Raw genomic sequence first — 17,391 nt, 5'->3', positions numbered from 1 at the left:
GATCTTTTCCGGGTTTTAGTATCGGGATCACTTTTGCCAACTTCCAACTCGAGGGGAAGTAGCCAAGTGATAGACATCTGTTGAAGACAGAAGTCATAATTTCATATAAGTTGTTACTAAGATGTTTCAACTCAATGTTAAATATACTGTCGAAGCCGGGGGCCTTCATATTCTTCAACGAGCGTATAACCGAGATAACCTCTGCAGTCGAGATGATTTCACTCTCTTGAGGTACAGAATGGATATTGTCAATAGCCCTTACAGTATCATTCGCCGAAGCTTCAAATGGACTTGTAATGTTCTGGCCAAGATTGTGTGAACTAGCGAAATGGTTGCCAATTGCATTAGCCTTTTCGGCAGGTGTTATCGATCGTTCTGAATTGTCAGGTTGAAGAAGAGGAGGAATAGGATTAGACTTGGTCTTGAGAATTTTAGCGAGCCTCCAAAAAGGCTTGCAGTTATTCGGAAGTTTACTAATATCTTTTGCGAATTTTTTGTTACGGAGATCAATCATTCTGGCCTGGATAACCTTGGTTAACTGATTATACTGTCGTTTCCTCTCTCGAATACCCGTACGTTGGTACTGCCTTCGATAGAGGTTCCGAAGCCTAATCAAATGTTTAGTAATGGAATCAATTTGAACAGTCACTCACCTGAATCGTTTCTGGGATGTGGTTTTGGCGAGCCTGAATAACTGCAGTTTGAATAGAGCTGACTGTTGCTTCGATATCTTCGGGAGATTCAAGAGGCTGATTGAGATCAATGTTGTTGTCAATAAGCTGCTGGAATTCCACCCAATTCGCACGATGATGGTCCCGTCTACATTGTGGCCTCCTGACTACGACATTCACTCCCAATTCAACCATCACTGGTAAGTGATCCGAACTCAACTCGTTAAGGGCAATAGGATCACCGATGTGGCGATCCATGTTGGTAATGAAGAAATCAATTATGGAATGTACTCCAGAACGAGAAATGCGAGTGGGGGTCGCTGGACTAAGAATCCTGTAGCGCCCACACTGTAGATCATCATTTAGAGTCACTCCATATTGATTCCTCCTTTGGTTTCCCCAGGACTGATGTCGAGCATTAATGTCCCCGCCGATGACGTATTTCGACTGCCTTCGTGTTAGCTTGATGATATCGTTTTTAAGAAGCAACGCTGAGCCATCTCTGATTGACGTCTGTTTGGGATAGTAGACCGCAATCACGATAATAGACCCAATCGATGTTGTGATTTCCGCCCCAATAGCCCCAATAGCCCCAATAGACACGGCAAAAGTCGATATCTGATGTTATTTCTGATGGCTAAGGCAACACCTCCTCCACCAGAACCAGCACGATCCATTCTCAATAGACGATAATTCGGGACTCGAATATTAATATTCGGTTTAAGATGCGTCTCAGTAACGATAGCTACGTCGATGCTGTTTGTTACCAGGAAGTCAGTGAACTCGATAAGCTTACTCTTAATGTGAGCAGGCATGAGGCAGGCATGAGAGCAGGCATTCCAATTAATTAGCCTTAGAGATGACCGATCCATGGTTATAATAAAAATGTAGCATAACTTGTACTTGTTCCTGTTGGTTGCGACAACTTCTAGTCTGTCGATCTAGTTCAAGAACAGGGTTGCAAGTTCTTGCATGCTATAAAGCTCCTCAGTAGAAGAGGAATGAGGTGAAGGTTTTGGTGTAGGTGATAAACCAATAGCTGCAACCTTACTATAGCTCGGTTGCTCCTTTTTTGGCTTTTCGCTAGAAGAGGCCGTTTGGGGGCGACCTGTAGGAAGTGGAAGAGGAAGAAGAACAGGAATCGTGCGAGAAACCATTGGAGGGAACTCTTTGTCAGTAAATTCTGGAACCTTCTTCCTATTCTGTGTTTTATCAGTAGCTTGCTTCCAGATACGTTTAAAATCCGCACGTTTTGTGCAGCTACGGCTGGTGGCTTGGTGACTTTCGCCACAGTTAACGCATTTGCGAGGTTCTTTTTCTGGAAGGCTGCAAGTGTTTGTTAGGTGGTCAGCAGCACACTTGCCACAACGAGTTTTCATGTGACAGTTTCTTGTTCCGTGTCCGAAACCAAGGCAATTTGAACATTGCGTTACATCCCGATGTTGAGGTTTGTATCGGTCCCATTGTACCGAGATGTTGAAGATCTCACTGATTTCTCTTATGCGAGTTATGTTGGCTGATCCTTTCTTGAAGTGGATCAGGTACAAAACATTGGAATACCCATTGTCTGGCATTTTATGCCTAGTCATCCGATATACAGCTAACGGCTGAATATTGTATGATTGTTCCAGATCTTTTTTAATATCCTCCAACTCAATAGCAGGAAGACCTCGCAACACCACCTTAAATGGTTTTTCAGACGGCGTATCGTGAGTGTAAAACTCATGATTTTTTGATTTCAGGTATGATCCAATTATTTTATATTGCTCCAGGTTGGGACTGGTGATTTTAATCCCGATGCTGCATATTTTAAAAACTGGCTGCAATTTCAGCGCCAGCAGTTCAGACCTCAAAGTTCCTATATCTCTCGATGTTGTAAAATAAGGTGGTACTTTCACCTTTTTCTCTACATTTACTTTCTCGGTAGTTGGTTCCTCCTCGGTATGGCCATCCAATAAAGCATAGCGGTTTCTTTCTAATATTGGCTCCTTGCCGGTGTCCGATCGATGTCGTTTGTTGGTGCCATGTGGTATGCCTGGGTCGGTTGGCCGGGTTTTCCCCATTGTTGTAGTCCTCAAGGGCAGACAGGTAGTTGATGAATCGCAGGTAGGTAATCTGAAAAGAGAAATAAATAGCTTTTTAAAAATCAGGTAATGAATGGAGCTCCAAACACGTCCGTCTCTGTCGACGGTCGGAGTGGAATGATAAAAGTTTGCCTCAGCGAGATCCACTGTTTATACTCTAGGCAAGTGTTCCCCTTCAATCTTCTTCTTTTCCTCTGTTCGCGGAGACTTTAAATCCTACGATTTCCCCTTCAATGCTCGTTATTGACAGCTCTGTTCTGGAAAGCACGCAAATGGACAGAACAAATGTAAGGAAAAATGAAAACGCTTAAAGTTTTAATGAATTTTAACCATTTACAAACCAGGAGATTCCAATGTATAGCATATTAAACAAATCTTAGGGAATTTCCGATTCGTTTAGTATGTAAATCGCCAAAATCTGTTCGCGGCAAAAATAGTTATTAACATTAACTTTATTTCATAAAAACGTGACCTGTTTTCTGATTTGGCACCCTTAATGAAAGACGTAGTTCTACGTCAAAACGGCATGTAACGCTTTAGATAATTAATTTTTAAATGCTGATAAAAAATATCAGCCAAATCGGTCGAGTAGATCCTGATATATTGATACCACCAATTGAAAAACATGGTTTTGAGAAAAACGCGTTTGAAAATTCGTACAGCAATACTCTGTAACTCCTTCTATTCTCCTTCCTCCTTCTATAAGACCAGGTGATGACCTTGCAGCTTTATGTCATTGTAAACAAACAATGCTTCAATTTATATTCTACTGTGTAGATATTGGTGACTAGTGATCCCCGATACAGAAATCAATTATTAATCGAACGAATACGGTGCAACTATCGCAATAAACGAAGCCTGAGACGAGACATGACAATAGGGGGCCGATTCCGGACCACCACTTCTGTCAAACTCGGACCACTTGCAACTCGCCTTCTGATTGGCTAATGAGTAAAATAATTAACAAAGATAAATATGTTGCCAAATATATTCAAAATTGAATAATTGTTGCATTCACATTTCAATTTAGCGATAATTTCTATAATGGATTTTTTTTTGTATATTTTCGTTTCTATTACGTCCGGTGTTCCCGAAGAGAAGGAAACATTGCATCGGAATTTCCACCCTACATCTTTTCGGGATTATTTTGCCATCTAGCATAGCATAATAGCAGCGACCTAACAGAGAAGAGCATTCAATTATTTTCCAACCGTAAAGCAGTTAGCAATATAATTATAATCTAATAACAAATAACAACCAACGCAGCAGAAAAGTATTTAAAATCATATTGGAACTTGAATAAACCATACATACCTACAGAAAAAAAACCTGAATAAACGCTATGTTATTATTTGGGAATGTATGATTTTATCAATATTTCAGTACTGTTAGTATTTGAACGATATCAAAGTTAAATTATAAGGCCTTATTTCCGTATACACTCCACGGTAAAAACGAATTGAAGTTTATCCGCGATGACAGAGATACGGTATCGATATCTGGAAACGAAATAAGCTTTTAACAAGTCTTACTACTCGGCCCGAAGGCACTTTTAAATTGTTAAAACCTGAATGAAAATTTTTACTTGGCGTTATTTATTTACTTGAAGAACGTCTTTCTTACCCTAACTTGACCTGTTTTCTATACACTTTGCGATATTCTCACTAAAACTACTCATTATAATATAAAATTATCTTCAGATACAATTTTTGTACGAGATTATTTTACCAAATGAAGAAAGCAAAGTTTTCCATTCACAATCAACACTAATATGATACGGAGAAGTTAATTTTCATTCATAATTTCTATTTGAAGAGTGTTCATTCTACCTGAAAACCCATCATTTTCTCTAACTCGTAAAACGAAATTTCATGGCGTGTCGTCCATTCCGTTTTCATCTTGAAGTGTAAACGGTAAGGCCCGTAATCTCTTGATAAATAAAATGAACTTTGAATTTAATTCATATATGTCAACATATCATACACCTACTATCAAATCTACGTTTTCTAGTTTTCTTTATCTCTTCACATTTTATTTTTTGGATACCAAAATAACAGGAAAATACTTATTGTTTAAAATATGTGATATTCGGTCGGAAGATTGATACAAAAAAAATTATGCAACTCAGAAAATACATGATACGAAGAACACATGTTTTTCATGGGAAAATAATCTTCCGAAATTTTATAACATTTGGCAACCTTCACATCTCGCTTCCCTGTTATCTAGCACTTGGTCGAAGAAAATGCAGAAAGAAGAGTAAGAAGCCAGTTGTCACGTCTTGTCTTAGGTGATTACATCGTGTTGGCTCAACCGATCCCGCTTCCGTTGCTACCTTCAAAATTTTTGTGTGCAGTCAGCCGATTGCAAAATTCCAGCCGTAAATTGCACTCAACCGAGGGCTGTGTGTTTTTGAAGTTATCCTTTGGCTTGTGTAGAGAAAAAGACTATACCTAAAAGTGTGTTTTTGTTTCCCGAGAATTCGCGTGAAGAAAAAATTGTGTCCGATCGGAAGTTCCCGTGTGTCCTTAGATTGACGACGCAGTTTGTGTGAGCATAACTCTGCAACGTGTCCGAAAAAGTTGTAGAAGTAAAACAAAACGTGTATGATTCTGTACGAAACCGACGGTGTGTAAACTAAATGTATGAGTACAAACAAACTGAAGTGTTTTGTCCAATCAATTTGCATTGTAATAGGTTATTGATAACAACTGTGATTAAATTATCTTAACTTTTTTTAATTAAATGAAGTAATTTTCCGGCTATGACTTTCATTAAATACTTTTTTACCCTCATGTATATTTTCAGGTGATTGCATCCACAAATCTTTAGACGATATCGCACAAAATTCAGCCATTCGAAATGACGTTCCTTCACAACAAACAGGCTCAAAACAAAAGAATTCTGATACTGGAAATACGTTGTCTAGCAATGAAAGCATGTCTGTTGTCGATGAATGAAAGGTATGTACAATAGAACAATCAATTTTTTTATTCTTCTAATTTGTTGATTCGTATGTTGTAATTTAAAAACCAAAGATTGTTTAAAGCACTGGTTGGAAAACTTATGAAGCGATCGCCGTTGACGTATTCTATGACCAAAACCGCGTTCTCTCGACCTCTCCGTCATTGGTTCCGATCTAAAATTGATTGGATAACAACTCGACAAATATTTGGATTTTTGAAATATTTTGAGCGTATCAGTGGTGCAATGAGTTTGTTCTCTATGATCGGAAAAATTACCGACTGGACCATTTTTGGATCCAAATGCTATTGGATTACATCACGGGAACACCAAGCCAAACTGATGCTATTGGATTACATCACGGGAACACCAAGCCAAACTGATGCTATTGGATTACATCACGGGAACACCAAGCCGAATGCGTAAATGGGTGCGAATATTACTTCGCTCGGACGCATTCATACGAAAACAATTTTTCATGACTGTTCCATGCGAAAGCAGAACAGAAACCGATGCGAGTGAAAGTACTCACGCCTTGCGTATGTCTGCTTTTCGCGTTGACGGTGGAATGGTGTCATCTGGATACGACATTAGTTTGTATGAGACCAGCTATTCTCTATCAGTCGCCCTTAAAGCAGTTTTAAATTGCTAAAATTTGTATGAAATTTTTTTCTTGGTGTTATTTACCTATTAGACGAACGTCGTTATGACCCTAATTTTAACGATTTTCAGATTTTTCAGATATTCTCACCAGAACATAACATTATAATATAAAATTATCTAGAGACACAATTTTTGCATGATATTTTTTCACTACTTGCAAGCAAAAGTGATTTTCATTTACATAGAGTACTAATTTGGTTTGGGAAAATTAATTCTCATTCATAATTTTGATTTTAAAAGTGTGTTCATTTCTACTGCAACCCCATATTGTCATGCCTACTCCTCCATTCCGTAATACGAAGCTCAATGCCCAAACACTCATGCAAGCGAGCAAAACAAATCACGGTTTCTTCATTTGCCTATATTTTGTGACCGTGTTCGGGAACACATTGCGATCACCAATCATCATCAATGAGCAAGATTGTTATGATTTCAATAGCTTGCTTTCAAAGCAATTTTTAAGCTTTTGAACCGATAAGTGACAATCATATAATTCGTTGACATTTTATCTCTTGGATGAAGTGATTATTATACCACTCCATCCAGCCGGTAAAGAGGTATTAACGTTCAAAACCTTGCAGTCCAGCGTCACTCTCTCGTTTTAGAAACTTTGAACTAACACCCCGGTACAGAAATGAAAGACGTAGTCAAAACCAACATCTTCTATACAATTTTCGACTCTTTTGAGTTGTGTTGGAGAAGTTCTAGAAAGGATAGTAAATCGACGCCTAAAGACCTTTTTAGAGTCTAATAAGCTGCTCGATCCAAGACAGTTCGCTTTTCGTGCGGGAAAATGCACAGAAGATCACCTCGAAGATCTACAGGCTATTGTACATGACGTTATTGAGAAAGATCACCACGCAGATGTGGCATCACTTTATCTAAGTAAAGCATTTGATCAGCATGGAGATATCCAGTATTGAAGAGTCTCTTCGACTGGGTGATCCGTGGAAGACTAGGTTTCTATGTGAAAAGTTTCCTAGAAAATAGAACTCAGAGCCATAGTCAACAACACAAAATCTTCATTGAAAATCCAAGAAAGGGGAATTCCCCAAGGCTCGGTTGTATCGCCAACCCTCTTCATAATTATTATGCAGTCCCTTTTTGCAAAAAATCCGGAAAATGTAAAAATTCTTGTCTATGCGACATTGTGCTAGTACTAGCGACATTGTGCTAGTTTCAGTTAGCGTCACTGCATCAGCAACAAGAAAAACAGGAAGTGGGTTATATCTATGGTATAACCGCAAGGGTGACGTAGGACTATCGTTGATTTAGAGATCATTTGTTTGAATTTGAATCTGAATTCATTCTGAATGAATGAATATTTGGGGGACTTCGAAAACGAGAGTGTTACGTTGGATGCACAAGGTTTTATGCATCCAATATTGGATACGGAAATATTCTACTGATAGGGAAGAATAATCTTCAGAAGCTATTCTGTTAATTGCGATTGATTGAAAAATCACAAAACCAAATGTATTTGGTCACAGTGTTACATGGATAGAAAACATTAAAATAAACTCTTTCACTTGAATGTAATTTTAAATTCCCAGAGGAACTGGCAGATTATTTTCAGTAACGATTAGATATTACCACATTTTTTTTATAGAACAGAGAAGAGATAGTTTTTTTTTTGTTTCGGACTCTGTTGCTTCAAACTGGCTCTACATTAAAAAGTACGCTAAGGAAGACAATTTTGATGATTTCATTTGCAAGATGAGAAAAATTAGTACAGGATTAGTAGTGGAACAACTCAATTAGTGGATGTTAATAACATTTTGGAAGTGAAAAACTTCAAAGTTAATAATTTTTAATGTGTTATTATTAATTTTATCCTAAAATTTTAAATTGAACTACATTGTTTTGCAACAATTAAATTGAAGTTCTTTAACCACTCTACAATTCGTTCTTTTACGCCCAACTTCTATCTTTCATTATTTGGCTGCAATATCGATCTAAACAATTCCTGGTGAAAATTCAAGCAATATCTTAAAAAATCCCGATTTTTACCCCACTGCACATGTAATAGCCACTTAAACATCACCTTAACGCTGAAAGGCTCTCCTTTCCTTCTTGAAATAAGCTAGAAAATTTTTGTTTTTCCAAGCTGTATATAATCGAGTCCAAAATTGTATATAATCGAATCACATATAATCGAGTCCGACCTGTATATCTATACTCGTCTCCGGCAAGATGCTTAACGGTTGTTTTCGTAGGAGTGTTGCTCTATCTATATCAACTCGGCTGTTTCCGCAACAATAACACCGATCGGTTGGAAAAAGCTCGCAGAATTGTCGTTCAGCAGATCAACAATGCTTACGGAGTGAGACCAAATATCATTCCTCGGGCACGAATGGTTCCTCCCAGGCCGGTTGCTGCGGATGTGGCAGTTAATTATCTTTAAGCGGCACAAAACCCGGTTCCAGCACCTCCAGCTGAGTAACCTCCTGTGGCCGCTTACCTCTTTAAAAATCAATGAGAAAAATTATAAATTGAAATCTATATAATTTTACAAGGTTTTACCTTTAATTCGAATGTAGACGAATGCACAATAAATAATTTGCTGCAGAAACTATAACTTTTAAAACCATTTGCCGTTTTGACGTGGGACTACGTATAACCGGAATATATGGAGGGTAAAATGAAAACCTAAACACAGAACATGCAGGAAAAAATGAAAGATTTCGAATGCTTATAGCTCGAACATTTCTTACTGGATAGGAGAGATGTTTGCATCACTTGATAGGGAATATTTCTACGCATCTATCGCAACTAACAAAATGTTGTTTTTCATTAGATAAACAATTGAATAACTGTAAAATATTAGGCGTTATCTAAACGCCCTAACTGCATCGTTCTGATTGGCCCGATTTACGGTTTCCCTAACACAGCCATCAAAACCAAGCAGCTTTGGGGAAATCGGCATTGCAAATACATGAAAGTAGGGGGACTTTTGTTCTCATCGAAAAATGTTCCCTAACACAGACTTTAAAACCAAGCATGAAGTGTAGATATTGAAAAGAATTGGTCCCAAGATGGATCCTTGAGGAACACCTGCATTCACAATGAATTTCTCTGATGAAATATTGTTTATAGAAACATTGAACGCTCTATCAGAAAGATAATTTTTTATAATTTTTATCAAGTATGTAGGAAAACCAAAGTTCTGAAGCTTGTAAATGAGACCATTATGCCAAACATTATCAAATGCTTCTTCAACATCAAGAAGTGCCATGGCAGATGATTTTGAAACTGACTTGTTTCGTCTGATTATATTGTATACTCTACGAAGCTGGTGAATTGTAGAGTGACCTTTTCGGAATCCAAACTGCTCATCCAAAAATATATTGTGCTCATCTGCAAAAGCAAGAATGCGCGTTAATATAATTTTTTCGAATACTTTCGAAAATGCTGGGAGAAGGCTAATTGGTCGATAGCTCTTTGAAGAAGAAGGATCTTTTCCGGGTTTTAGTATCGGGATCACTTTTGCCAACTTCCAACTCGAGGGGAAGTAGCCAAGTGATAGACATCTGTTGAAGACAGAAGTCATAATTTCATATAAGTTGTTACTAAGATGTTTCAACTCAATGTTAAATATACTGTCGAAGCCGGGGGCCTTCATATTCTTCAACGAGCGTATAACCGAGATAACCTCTGCAGTCGAGATGATTTCACTCTCTTGAGGTACAGAATGGATATTGTCAATAGCCCTTACAGTATCATTCGCCGAAGCTTCAAATGGACTTGTAATGTTCTGGCCAAGATTGTGTGAACTAGCGAAATGGTTGCCAATTGCATTAGCCTTTTCGGCAGGTGTTATCGATCGTTCTGAATTGTCAGGTTGAAGAAGAGGAGGAATAGGATTAGACTTGGTCTTGAGAATTTTAGCGAGCCTCCAAAAAGGCTTGGAGTTATTCGGAAGTTTACTAATATCTTTTGCGAATTTTTTGTTACGGAGATCAATCATTCTGGCCTGGATAACCTTGGTTAACTGATTATACTGTCGTTTCCTCTCTCGAATACCAGTACGTTGGTACTGCCTTCGATAGAGGTTCCGAAGCCTAATCAAATGTTTAGTAATGGAATCAATTTGAACAGTCACTCACCTGAATCGTTTCTGGGATGTGGTTTTGGCGAGCCTGAATAACTGCAGTTTGAATAGAGCTGACTGTTGCTTCGATATCTTCGGGAGATTCAAGAGGCTGATTGAGATCAATGTTGTTGTCAATAAGCTGCTGGAATTCCACCCAATTCGCACGATGATGGTCCCGTCTACATTGTGGCCTCCTGACTACGACATTCACTCCCAATTCAACCATCACTGGTAAGTGATCCGAACTCAACTCGTTAAGGGCAATAGGATCACCGATGTGGCGATCCATGTTGGCAACGAAGAAATCAATTATGGAATGTACTCCAGAACGAGAAATGCGAGTGGGGGTCGCTGGACTAAGAATCCTGTAGCGCCCACACTGTAGATCATCATTTAGAGTCACTCCATATTGATTCCTCCTTTGGTTTCCCCAGGACTGATGTCGAGCATTAATGTCCCCGCCGATGACGTATTTCGACTGCCTTCGTGTTAGCTTGATGATATCGTTTTTAAGAAGCAACGCTGAGCCATCTCTGATTGACGTCTGTTTGGGATAGTAGACCGCAATCACGATAATAGACCCAATCGATGTTGTGATTTCCGCCCCAATAGCTTCTATGATGTTGAGTTTCAGACACGGCAAAAGTCGATATCTGATGTTATTTCTGATGGCTAAGGCAACACCTCCTCCACCAGAACCAGCACGATCCATTCTCAATAGACGATAATTCGGGACTCGAATATTAATATTCGGTTTAAGATGCGTCTCAGTAACGATAGCTACGTCGATGCTGTTTGTCACCAGGAAGTCAGTGAACTCGATAAGCTTACTCTTAAGAGAGCAGGCATTCCAATTAATTAGCCTTAGAGATGACCGATCCATGGTTATAATAAAAATGTAGCATAACTTGTACTTGTTCCTGTTGGTTGCGACAACTTCTAGTCTGTCGATCTAGTTCAAGAACAGGGTTGCAAGTTCTTGCATGCTATAAAGCTCCTCAGTAGAAGAGGAATGAGGTGAAGGTTTTGGTGTAGGTGATAAACCAATAGCTGCAACCTTACTATAGCTCGGTTGCTCCTTTTTTGGCTTTTCGCTAGAAGAGGCCGTTTGGGGGCGACCTGTAGGAAGTGGAAGAGGAGGAAGAACAGGAATCGTGCGAGAAACCATTGGAGGGAACTCTTTGTCAGTAAATTCTGGAACCTTCTTCCTATTCTGTGTTTTATCAGTAGCTTGCTTCCAGATACGTTTAAAATCCGCACGTTTTGTGCAGCTACGGCTGGTGGCTTGGTGACTTTCGCCACAGTTAACGCATTTGCGAGGTTCTTTTTCTGGAAGGCTGCAAGTGCTTGTTAGGTGGTCAGCAGCACACTTGCCACAACGAGTTTTCATGTGACAGTTTCTTGTTCCGTGTCCGAAACCAAGGCAATTTGAACATTGCGTTACATCCCGATGTTGAGGTTTGTATCGGTCCCATTGTACCGAGATGTTGAAGATCTCACTGATTTCTCTTATGCGAGTTATGTTGGCTGATCCTTTCTTGAAGTGGATCAGGTACAAAACATTGGAATACCCATTGTCTGGCGTTTTATGCCTAGTCATCCGATATACAGCTAACGGCTGAATATTGTATGATTGTTCCAGATCTTTTTTAATATCCTCCAACTCAATAGCAGGAAGACCTCGCAACACCACCTTAAATGGTTTTTCAGACGGCGTATCGTGAGTGTAAAACTCATGATTTTTTGATTTCAGGTATGATCCAATTATTTTATATTGCTCCAGGTTGGGACTAGTGATTTTAATCCCGATGCTGCATATTTTAAAAACTGGCTGCAATTTCAGCGCCAGCAGTTCAGACCTCAAAGTTCCTATATCTCTCGATGTTGTAAAATAAGGTGGTACTTTCACCTTTTTCTCTACATTTACTTTCTCGGTAGTTGGTTCCTCCTCGGTATGGCCATCCAATAAAGCATAGCGGTTTCTTTCTAATATTGGCTCCTTGCCGGTGTCCGATCGATGTCGTTTGTTGGTGCCATGTGGTATGCCTGGGTCGGTTGACCGGGTTTTCCCCATTGTTGTAGTCCTCAAGGGCAGACAGGTAGTTGATGAATCGCAGGTAGACAATCTGAAAAGAGAAATAAATAGCTTTTTAAAAATCAGGTAATGAATGGAGCTCCAAACACGTCCGTCTCTGTCGACGGTCGGAGTGGAATGATAAAAGTTTGCCTCAGCGAGATCCACTGTTTATACTCTAGGCAAGTGTTCCCCTTCAATCTTTTTCTTTTCCTCTGTTCGCGGAGACTTTAAATCCTACGATTTCCCCTTCAATGCTCGTTATTGACAGCTCTGTTCTGGAAAGCACGCAAATGGACAGAACAAATGTAAGGAAAAATGAAAACGCTTAAAGTTTTCATGAATTTTAACCATTTACAAACCAGGAGATTCCAATGTATAGCATATTAAACAAATCTTAGGGAATTTCCGATTCGTTTAGTATGTAAATCGCCAAAATCTGTTCGCGGCAAAAATAGTTATTAACATTAACTTTATTTCATAAAAACGTGACCTGTTTTCTGATTTGGCACCCTTAATGAAAGACGTAGTTCTACGTCAAAACGGCATGTAACGCTTTAGATAATTAATTTTTAAATGCTGATAAAAAATATCAGCCAAATCGGTCGAGTAGATCCTGATATATTGATACCACCAATTGAAAAACATGGTTTTGAGAAAAACGCGTTTGAAAATTCGTACAGCAATACTCTGTAACTCCTTCTATTCTCCTTCCTCCTTCTATAAGACCAGGTGATGACCTTGCAGCTTTATGTCATTGTAAACAAACAATGCTTCAATTTATATTCTACTGTGTAGATATTGGTGACTAGTGATCCCCGATACAGAAATCAATTATTAATCGAACGAATACGGTGCAACTATCGCAATAAACGAAGCCTGAGACGAGACATGACAATAGGGGGCCGATTCCGGACCACCACTTCTGTCAAACTCGGACCACTTGCAACTCGCCTTCTGATTGGCTAATGAGTAAAATAATTAACAAAGATAAATATGTTGCCAAATATATTCAAAATTGAATAATTGTTGCATTCACATTTCAATTTAGCGATAATTTCTATAATGGATTTTTTTTTTGTATATTTTCGTTTCTATTACGTCCGGTGTTCCCGAAGAGAAGGAAACATTGCATCGGAATTTCCACCCTACATCTTTTCGGGATTATTTTGCCATCTAGCATAGCATAATAGCAGCGACCTAACAGAGAAGAGCATTCAATTATTTTCCAACCGTAAAGCAGTTAGCAATATAATTATAATCTAATAACAAATAACAACCAACGCAGCAGAAAAGTATTTAAAATCATATTGGAACTTGAATAAACCATACATACCTACAGAAAAAAAACCTGAATAAACGCTATGTTATTATTTGGGAATGTATGATTTTATCAATATTTCAGTACTGTTAGTATTTGAACGATATCAAAGTTAAATTATAAGGCCTTATTTCCGTATACACTCCACGGTAAAAACGAATTGAAGTTTATCCGCGATGACAGAGATACGGTATCGATATCTGGAAACGAAATAAGCTTTTAACAAGTCTTACTACTCGGCCCGAAGGCACTTTTAAATTGTTAAAACCTGAATGAAAATTTTTACTTGGCGTTATTTATTTACTTGAAGAACGTCTTTCTTACCCTAACTTGACCTGTTTTCTATACACTTTGCGATATTCTCACTAAAACTACTCATTATAATATAAAATTATCTTCAGATACAATTTTTGTACGAGATTATTTTACCAAATGAAGAAAGCAAAGTTTTCCATTAACAATCAACACTAATATGATACGGAGAAGTTAATTTTCTTTCATAATTTCTATTTGAAGAGTGTTCATTCTACCTGAAAACCCATCATTTTCTCTAACTCGTAAAACGAAATTTCATGGCGTGTCGTCCATTCCGTTTTCATCTTGAAGTGTAAACGGTAAGGCCCGTAATATCTTGATAAATAAAATGAACTTTGAATTTAATTCATATATGTCAACATATCATACACCTACTATCAAATCTACGTTTTCTAGTTTTCTTTATCTCTTCACATTTTATTTTTTGGATACCAAAATAACAGGAAAATACTTATTGTTTAAAATATGTGATATTCGGTCGGAAGATTAATACAAAAAAAACTCAGAAAATACATGATACGAAGAACACATGATTTTCATGGGAAAATAATCTTCCGAAATTTTATAATATTTGGCAACCTTCACATCTCGCTTCCCTGTTATCTAGCACTTGGTCGAAGAAAATGCAGAAAGAAGAGTAAGAAGCCAGTTGTCACGTCTTGTCTTAGGTGATTACATCGTGTTGGCTCAACCGATCCGCTTCCGTTGCTACCTTCAAAATTTTTGTGTGCAGTCAGCCGATTGCAAAATTCCAGCCGTAAATTGCACTCAACCGAGGGCTGTGTGTTTTTGAAGTTATCCTTTGGCTTGTGTAGAGAAAAAGACTATACCTAAAAGTGTGTTTTTGTTTCCCGAGAATTCGCGTGAAGAAAAAATTGTGTCCGATCGGAAGTTCCCGTGTGTCCTTAGATTGACGACGCAGTTTGTGTGAGCATAACTCTGCAACGTGTCCGAAAAAGTTGTAGAAGTAAAACAAAACGTGTATGATTCTGTACGAAACCGACGGTGTGTAAACTAAATGTATGAGTACAAACAAACTGAAGTGTTTTGTCCAATCAATTTGCATTGTAATAGGTTATTGATAACAACTGTGATTAAATTATCTTAACTTTTTTTAAGTAATTTTCCGGCTATGACTTTCATTAAATACTTTTTTACCCTCATGTATATTTTCAGAAATCTTTAGACGATATCGCACAAAATTCAGCCATTCGAAATGACGTTCCTTCACAACAAACAGGCTCAAAACAAAAGAATTCTGATACTGGAAATACGTTGTCTAGCAATGAAAGCATGTCTGTTGTCGATGAATTGAAAGGTATGTACAATAGAACAATCATTTTTTTTATTCTTCTAATTTGTTGATTCGTATGTTGTAATTTAAAAACCAAAGATTGTTTAAAGCACTGGTTGGAAAACTTATGAAGCGATCGCCGTTGACGTATTCTATGACCAAAACCGCATTCTCTCTCGACCTCTCCGTCATTGGTTCCGATCTAAAATTGATTGGATAACAACTCGACAAATATTTGGATTTTTGAAATATTTTGAGCGTATCAGTGGTGCAATGAGTGTGTTCTCTATGATCGGAAAAATTACCGACTGGACCATTTTTGGATCCAAATGCTATTGGATTACATCACGGGAACACCAAGCCAAACTGATGCTATTGGATTACATCACGGGAACACCAAGCCAAACTGATGCTATTGGATTACATCACGGGAACACCAAGCCGAATGCGTAGATGGGTGCGAATATTACTTCGCTCGGACGCATTCATACGCAAATAATTTTTCATGACTGTTCCATGCGAAAGCAGAACAGAAACCGATGCGAGTGAAAGTACTCACGCCTTGCGTATGTCTGCTTTTCGCGTTGACGGTGGAATGGTGTCATCTGGATACGACATTAGTTTGTATGAGACCAGCTATTCTCTATCAGTCGCCCTTAAAGCAGTTTTAAATTGCTAAAATTTGTATGAAATTTTTTTCTTGGTGTTATTTACCTATTAGACGTACGTCGTTATGACCCTAATTTAAACGATTTTCAGATTTTTCAGATATTCTCACCAGAACATAACATTATAATATAAAATTATCTAGAGACACAATTTTTGCATGATATTTTTTCACTACTTGCAAGCAAAAGTGATTTTCATTTACATAGAGTACTAATTTTTTTTTGGGAAAATTAATTCTCATTCATAATTTTGATTTTAAAAGTGTGTTCATTTCTCCTGCAACCCCATATTGTCATGCCTACTCCTCCATTCCGTAATACGAAGCTCAATGCCCAAACACTCATGCAAGCGAGCAAAACAAATCACGGTTTCTTCATGTGCCTATATTTTGTGACCGTGTTCGGGAACACATTGCGATCACCAATCATCATCAATGAGCAAGATTGTTATGATTTCAATAGCTTGCTTTCAAAGCAATTTTTAAGCTTTTGAACCGATAAGTGACAATCATATAATTCGTTGACATTTTATCTCTTGGATGAAGTGATTATTATACCACTCCATCCAGCCGGTAAAGAGGTATTAACATTCAAAACCTTGCAGTCCAGCGTCACTCTCTCGTTTTAGAAACTTTGAACTAACACCCCGGTACAGAAATGAAAGACGTAGTCAAAACCAACATCTTCTATACAATTTTCGACTCTTTTGAGTTGTGTTGGAAAAGTTCTAGAAAGGGTAGTAAATCGACGCCTAAAAACCTTTTTAGAGTCTAATAAGCTGCTCGATCCAAGACAGTTCGCTTTTCGTGCGGGAAAATGCACAGAAGATCACCTCGAAGATCTACAGGCTATTGTACATGACGTTATTGAGAAAGATCACCACGCAGATGTGGCATCACTTTATCTAAGTAAAGCATTTGATCAGCATGGAGATATCCAGTATTGAAGAGTCTCTTCGACTGGGTGATCCGTGGAAGACTAGGTTTCTATGTGAAAAGTTTCCTAGAAAATAGAACTCAGAGTCATAGTCAACAACACAAAATCTTCATTGAAAATCCAAGAAAGGGGAATTCCCCAAGGCTCGGTTGTATCGCCAACCCTCTTCATAATTATTATGCAGTCCCTTTTTGCAAAAAATCCGGAAAATGTAAAAATTCTTGTCTATGCGACATTGTGCTACTACTAGCGACATTGTGCTAGCTCAGTTAGCGTCACTGCATCAGCAACAAGAAAAACAGGAAGTG

At 38.2% G+C, this 17,391-nt stretch overlaps 1 long non-coding RNA gene across 1 annotated transcript; it reads left to right on the top strand.

Annotated features, from left to right (window-relative positions):
- The first annotated feature begins 5,269 nt into the window (after window positions 1-5,269).
- Window positions 5,270-15,499, top strand: LOC129781962 (uncharacterized). The gene is made up of 3 exons (XR_008744297.1): window positions 5,270-5,383; window positions 5,564-5,718; window positions 15,362-15,499. It is a non-coding gene; the product is annotated as an uncharacterized LOC129781962 (long non-coding RNA).
- Window positions 15,500-17,391: the final 1,892 nt, after the last annotated feature.

Source organism: Toxorhynchites rutilus, unplaced genomic scaffold (assembly GCF_029784135.1).
Source record: "Toxorhynchites rutilus septentrionalis strain SRP unplaced genomic scaffold, ASM2978413v1 HiC_scaffold_30, whole genome shotgun sequence".
NCBI classification, from domain to species: domain Eukaryota; kingdom Metazoa; phylum Arthropoda; class Insecta; order Diptera; family Culicidae; genus Toxorhynchites; species Toxorhynchites rutilus.
Note: the sequence above shows the minus strand (reverse complement) of the source record. Positions and strands in the feature narration are given on the sequence as shown.